Source organism: Sceloporus occidentalis, unplaced genomic scaffold (assembly GCF_023333645.1).
Source record: "Sceloporus occidentalis isolate IW3139 unplaced genomic scaffold, rSceOcc1.0.p SCAF_58, whole genome shotgun sequence".
NCBI lineage: Eukaryota > Metazoa > Chordata > Lepidosauria > Squamata > Phrynosomatidae > Sceloporus > Sceloporus occidentalis.
In genome coordinates, this window is record NW_028317038.1 from 5,737,501 (window position 1) to 5,744,734 (window position 7,234).

General features: G+C 61.0%; 1 pseudogene; it reads right to left on the reverse strand.

Annotated features, from left to right (window-relative positions):
* Positions 1–5,908: 5,908 nt before the first annotated feature.
* Positions 5,909–6,521, reverse strand: LOC149287644 (18S ribosomal RNA; annotated as a pseudogene; the record flags this gene model as incomplete).
* Positions 6,522–7,234: the final 713 nt, after the last annotated feature.

A 7,234-nucleotide genomic window follows, 5' to 3' on the forward strand; every position in this document is an offset into this window, starting at 1 on the left:
GGATGAAGGGATCTATAGCAAAGACGTACAAGAGGGGGCTGAGGGGACAGCCCTGCCTCACCCCAGATCGGATTTTAAACGGTTTGCCTCTCCATCCATTAACAAGAGTGAAGCTTTCGGCCCCTCTATATAAAGAAATCAGCCAATTGATAAGTTTTCCCGGCAAGCCATACCTGCGCAAGACTGCCCACAGATAGTAATGATCCACCCGATCAAACGCCTTCGACTGATCAAGTGCCAAGAGATACTTATCCCCATCCTCTACCCTACACCGCTCGATGGCTTCCCTGACCTCGCAGACGGCGTCAAAGACAGTTCTGCCCTTCACGGTGCAGTATTGAGAATCAGACAAGACCTCACTTGCGACCCCCTGCAAACGTTTAAAAATGATCTTCGCCAAAACCTTCCTGTCGACATTCAAGAGTGATATGGGTCGCCAGTTCCCCACATCAGCCGTGTCGACAACTCTGGGCTTAGTTAGCATAATCACTGCCGAGGATCTCATCGAAGGAGGGAGTATCCCCCTCTCCAGGCTTTCATTAAAAACTTCGGTGAGACTAGGGGCCAGGAGACCGCAGAAGGCATGATAGAATTCGGCCGTAAGACCGTCAGGGCCCGGAGATTTTTTCCTCGTCTGCTCTAATATTGTCTCCGTGACCTCCTTGACAGTGATTGGGCTAACCAACTCATCCAGCTTTCCATGATCAATCTCAGGAAGGGAAAGACCCATCAAAAAGTCGTCCGCCTGATGTCGGCAGGGTCTCCTCTGTCCGAGGAGCTCCACATAGTAATCGCGGACAACCCTCTGTATCCCCCGAGGAGTTTCCTCCAGGACACCGAGGGTGTTCCGCAGACAGGTAATGATCTTAGCAGACTCCTTCCTTTTGCAACTAAGAAAAGGATCAGGTGAGTGGTAAGCCCCATGATCCCTTTCCCTGAGCAAGGAGGCATACCTGTCATACTGGAACGTCCTCATCATGGATTTGACCCTAGAGATGTCCCCGGGATCACCTCGTTGCGACACCAGACAGTCTAACTTGCACAGGAGCCCGAGATAAGTCCTGTACTTTGAGGACTGGATGTTCTGAGAAAGAGAGCGAAATAAGGCACGGGTTCTTACCTTCACCATCTCCCACCACTCAGACTTCGTCGTGCAGAATTCCGCAACGGTGACCTGGTCATGAAAGAAGTTCTCAAAAGCCTGCTGAACCCAGCCTTCTGTCAAGATGTCAGAATTAAGTCGCCAAATCCCTTTACCTCTTAGCGGAGCCTGCGAGACATTTAACAGACAGGTAAGAATAAAGTGATCGGAGAACTCCACCGGTTTAAGCACAAGTGCCGTCACCGGAAGAGACTCCTTAACATAAATCCTATCTATCCTACTCTGGCAGTTACCTCGCTGATATGTGTAACCTGTGAGGTCTGGGTTGTGCTTAATATGCACATCTACCAAGCCTGCCTGCCTGACTATTCTAGTAAGGGCCAAAGCGTCGTATCCCGGTTTGTCTTTGCCACCTTTCCTGTCTTTGGTCCTAGTAACGGTATTAAAATCACCAGCAAAGACAATATGCCGGGACGTGTAGAGGAAAGGCTCTATCTCGTTAAACAGACGCTTCCTCTCCCACTTGGTCTGGGGGGCATAGATATTAATCAGACGGAGAGGCTGCCTGCCTACCGACACATCAAGAACTACGCACCTACCCTTCGTTATCTCAATCACCCTATTGAACGTTATGTCCACACCCTGGAACAGGATGGCAACTCCCCCGTAGCCCTCCGTGGCTAGTGAAAAAAAGGAGTGCCCCCATCTCCAGTCGCGTTTAGCTGCATGCAGGGCCCCCAGGGAGTCCAGGCGGGTTTCCTGGACAAAGATTATATGGTAGTTCTCCCTGTGCCAGTTATCATAGGCTATAAATCGGGCCCTGCACGTCTTAATACTAGCCACGTTATGAGTGGCTAAGGATAGTATGGGGAGAGTCGCCATCAAGGGTGATGAGAATGAGGAGACTTTCCCTTTTTCCGTACGTTCTCACCGTCCGAGTCTGAGGGGTACCTTTTCGCGGAGAGCCCCGCGGGCAAGGCGTCCTCCTCCGGAATCGGCACCTCTACCAACTCGCTATCCTCCACCTCTGCCAGGTGTCCTCGAGCTTCCGCGGCCCTTCCACCCTCCCCCGCCACTGTCGCCACTACCGCCGCCGCCTCTGCCGCCTCCTCGACCTCCATGCGGGTACCCCAGTCCATCAGGGCACTAAACCTGTTCTGGACTGGTATGTCCCCGCACGTCTTGCCGATAGCGGTTTCAGCGACGGCCGCCGCCGCTGATGATTTTGCGGCAGCGACAACGATGGATTTGGGTTTCGGGGCCCCGGAGCTCCCCCGTCCCGAAGGGACTTTCTCCCCCTCTAGTGTGGAGGGTGGATCCCCCCGGGAAGGGGTCTTAGCAGAGGCGGAGGATCTTACCGGACCTCTCCGAGCTGCCTCCTGAGTTGGGGTCTCCTTCCTCGGACCGACAGTCGTCCACCCCGACTCATCCCGCGTGGTTGCGGCTCGGGGTCCTGACGCCGATCGTGTGGTGATGCCTGTGGAAGGAGTACAGACAGAAATGGGGTGAGACATTCGTTGTTTTGGACGGACAGGCAACGGGTCAATGATGTTACTTACGGGGTCGGTGCCGGAGGAGGTACCTGGGGCGTCGGGTAGAGCCTTGTCCCGAGCGCCCCCCACAACTGGCCGCGGGTCTTCCTCTGCGAATTCGCCCTCTCCTTCCCAGATACTGTCCAAGTTGTGCTGGGCTTCAGGACACGCTCTGTAGGAATGACCCAACACCCCGCACAGGTTGCAACGGATGGTAGTGCACTCCTGCTTGGAGTGTCCTACAACACCGCATAGGGTGCACTTGGTGACATCACACCCTATGCTGAAATGCCGGGGCGAGCCACACTTGTGGCACACCCGGGGCTGACCGGGATAGAAGCACGATACCCGGTCAGTCCCGATGAAGAAGGAGTTGGGCATGTGCTGTAGGAGACCCCGTACCTCCTTCAGACGGATGTTGACCGTCCAGCCGCCGTTCCAGATCCCGTCCTCACAGAGAGTCTTGACCGGGGTGGTCAAGACCTCCCCGTATCTGCGGGCCCACACCAGTATGTCCGCGACGGGTATGGACTCATTCCGCACCAGGAAGTTCACCTTGCGGACCTCCTGGCGCGATATGGCCTGGACATTGAACCGGGCCCATAGGCTGTCGCCGGACTTTGGCACCCCCTCCCAAAGGGTCCAGAACCTCTCCAGACCCCTCGGGGACATGAAACTGATGTCATACTCAGGGGTGCCGCTAACGTGGATGATGGCGAAAAAGTCCGCGACCGCAAAGCCCAGGTCCTTCAGGGCCCCTACCACCCGCTTCCTATCGGGCACGGATCCCTCCGCTACGTGCAGCAGGCGGACCACGTTCCTTCTCCGCATGGGTTGCCCCGCTGGGAGTCCCGTAGCCCGCCTGCCTGGTGGTGGCACCTGAACCTTCGGGGGACCCGCCGCCCAGGCGTTAGCGGTTGCGGGTGTCGCACCTGGGGCCACCGTTGGAGTGGGCACTATGGGCACTGTGGACCCCCCCGTGGCCCCGCTACCATGCCCGTGGAATCCCCCCTTCGGCCGGAGCAGGAGCCCTGACCGCAGCGGCCGCCACCCCCACCTCTTTCGAAGCAGGGGCAACCACCCCCGCAGCCCGGGCCACCGCCGACCTCCCGGGGTTCTGCCCCCCAGGGTCCTTCCCCACCCTGACCGTAGGGGCCATCGCGGGTGGTCCCGCGGTCCCCTGGCATACAGTGTGTGTGTTGTGCACCGTGACTTTAAAATTACCGGGGGGCGTGGCCTGTGCCGCGGCGGGGGCGGAGCCAGCAACCGGCATCACGGCTGCGGGAGCCCCGGGGGTCACCGGCACCGCTGCCGGAGTGACCCCGGCGGGGACCGCAGCCGCACCCGGCACTGCCTCCATCGAAACCGCGGCGCCCGGCAAAACTCCGGACAGATTATCATCTGTCCGGGGTAGTTTGGACAGGGAGCGGGCCACCCGGGTAGCGGCGGCCCCGCTCACAACAACAGCCGCCTCTGGCTGCCCTCCAGGCGAGTCCTCCGCCCGGAGTAGTGGGGACAGAGGGCGGGCCGCCCAGGTAGCGGCAGCCCCACTCGCAACGGCAGCTTCTTTTAGCTGCACTCCGGGCGACTCCTCCGCCCGGAGTAGTCTGGACAGGGGGAGGGCAGCCCGGTTAGCGGCGGCCCCGTACACGGAGGACGGCACCTCCGGGGACACCGAAGCCGCAGGAGCAGCCGGGACAACTAGGTCCACCACCACAGGGTGGATGGGACCAATTACAACGGGGGGAGCGGCCACAGAACCGCCGATCCCTCTGGAGGGACAAGGAGGCGGGCACGCCGCCGGGAGCGCCGGCACGGATCCCGCGGCAGCAGCAGCCGCCCCGGCGGCCGCCGAAGCGGTCGCCGGTGCCGCAGCCAGCCGCGGGGGTGACAAAACCCGCGCCCCGACGGGGGCCACGGAAGACGGACGGACACAGACAGGGGAACGTGAACGTACTACAGAGGGAACACACACTGGGGGTGGGGGGACAACAGGGGACATGACAACAACAGGGGACATACCGACAGGTACATCGGGGAAGGTACTCACACAAGGTCCCCGGGGCTCACCGGCCAAACGCAGACCGGCGGGGATAGTGTCCCTGGCCCTCCGACGGGAAGGGCCCGCTCTCGGATCCTCGGCAGCAGCGTCGGGGACCCGGGCCGGGAGGGATGGGAACTCCTCCTCGGACATGATGGGGGGGGTATCCCCGACGCTCTCCTCCCCGGACGATTGGATAGCGGGCCTGCTCCTGGTGGTCTTCTTTTTCCGCCTCCGTGGCGCAGCTTGGATCTTAATGTCCTCCTCCTCGTCCAATTCCTCCATTGAAAAAATCAGCGGCCTTCGTATAGCGGACCTCTCCTGGGTCCCGTCGTACTGTGGTGGTGGCGGTGGCGGTGGTGATGTAGGCGCCACCGGTTCCGGGTCCTCCGGGGTCGGTGGTACCCCCGACTCCTCCACCTCCTGCTCCCGCAGCTTCTCCTGCAGGAACCGCACGCGGTCACGGTTCTGGGCTGTGCGTCTCGCCAACTCCGCTTCTTTCTCCTTCAGGGAGACGATCCGCTCCCGTATGGGGCCGCGATGACGACTCCCCACCCTGTTGCTCTGCTGCCGGAGCTCTTTCAGCTGTCCGGCAACCTCCTCCTTCTCCTCCCCCAGGGAACGCAACTCTTGTTGGAGGTTAGCCAGGGCCTGCCTGAGGGGTTCCCCGTCTGACTCCGCAGGTACTGGGAGCCCCACCTTAGCCTTTTGGGCATAGGAAGGGCCCTGTTCCACCGCCTCCTCATCTTCAGGGTTCGTATTCACACTCGCCTCGGCGGTCTCCAAGGCCCTGGCCCCGGCGTCCCTGAGGGCGAGGGCCCGTAGATGGAGGGCCCCCAGCAACAGGAGGGAAGTCTGGTCGACCCTCAGATGGTGGGGCAGACCGACTCCCTTCTTGAGCATGGCTATTTTGGCGCTCAAGGCCGTGGTGTATGCCTCGAGCGCCTCCATGTTCCGACGCACAGCCCTGCATACGGTTCCTGCAGTCTCCCGGGATGGGAGTAGGATGCCGTCCTCCGTGTAGACCAGTTTCTCCGAGATTATGGCAATGCGGCCCCTCCACTCCTCAATGAGGGTGGAGGCCATGATGGGACCCCGGGGAGGCAGTTACCTTCCCCGGGGTAGCAAACGTCCAGCACCGAAAGTAATAAAAAAGAAACCAAGTTCCACCAGCAACACAAAAACACCTCCTCTCCCCTCGCCTCCCAACTCCACAGTGAGCAGCCGACGCCCAGCCCTGATTGGAGCTGGAATTACCGCGGCTGCTGGCACCAGACTTGCCCTCCAATAGATCCTCGTTAAAGGATTTAAAGTGTACTCATTCCAATTACAGGGCCTCGAAAGAGTCCTGTATTGTTATTTTTCGTCACTACCTCCCCGAGTCGGGAGTGGGTAATTTGCGCGCCTGCTGCCTTCCTTGGATGTGGTAGCCGTTTCTCAGGCTCCCTCTCCGGAATCGAACCCTGATTCCCCGTTACCCGTGGTCACCATGGTAGGCACAGAAAGTACCATCGAAAGTTGATAGGGCAGACATCCGAATGTATCGTCGCCGTCACGGGGACGTGCGATCGGCCCGAGGTTATCTAGAGTCACCAAAGCGGCCGGCGGGGGCGAGCCCGCCGGATTGGTTTTGGTCTGATAAATGCACGCATCCCTGGGGGTCAGCGCTCGTCGGCATGTATTAGCTCTAGAATTACCACAGTTATCCAAGTAACAGATGGAGCGATCAAAGGAACCATAACTGATTTAATGAGCCATTCGCAGTTTCACTGTACCGGCCGTGTGTACTTACACGTGCATGGCTTAATCTTTGAGACAAGCATATGCTACTGGCAGGATCAACCAGGTAGCTCCCGTCGTCACGCGGGGGCCCGGCGGCGGCCGGGCCCGGACGCGGCCCCCGGCGGACCGCTCCCGCCCCGGGGGCCGGGGCGGGAGGCGGCGGGCGCCGGGGGCGCAGCCCTCGGATCGGGTCTGCGTAAGGGGGACGCGGGGACAGAGGGAGAGCGCGCGCTCCCCCTCCCTTCGTTCGGGGCCGGGAGAAAGGAAGGTGCGTGCTCCGCGGCGGGGGGAACCCGGGGTGGGACGTGGAGCACCCGCGGGTAGCCCCAACCGGCCGCGGCTTCGGGCCACTGGGAGTCCGGGGCCGAGCAAACTCAGTCACCTGCAAGGGGGGTCCGGCGCCCGGGGCGGCTCTCCCCAGGCCCGGGGGAGAGGCCTCGGGGCCAAGGGCCGGGCCGGGCCGCGGTGGGGCCCGGGGGTCCGCGCCGGGAAGTGCTCGGGGAGGCGGGCCGCTCGCCTGCACCAGGGGGCCCGGCGCGGGGCACCAGATCGGTCGTTGTCCTGGTCGTGGCGGTCGACGCCGACCGCTCACCTATATATCCGGCGGAGGGTGCCTGAGGACCCTGGCGAACCGGGAAGGAGTTCCGCGACACCACCGGGAAAACCCGGCCAGGCAGGCCGACTTCGATGGAGCGAGGGTCGGATGCGGCCGGCAAATCCGTTCTCATAGACTTCCAGGGCTTTTCAAGCAACTTGGCCTGCCAGAAATGGGGACTT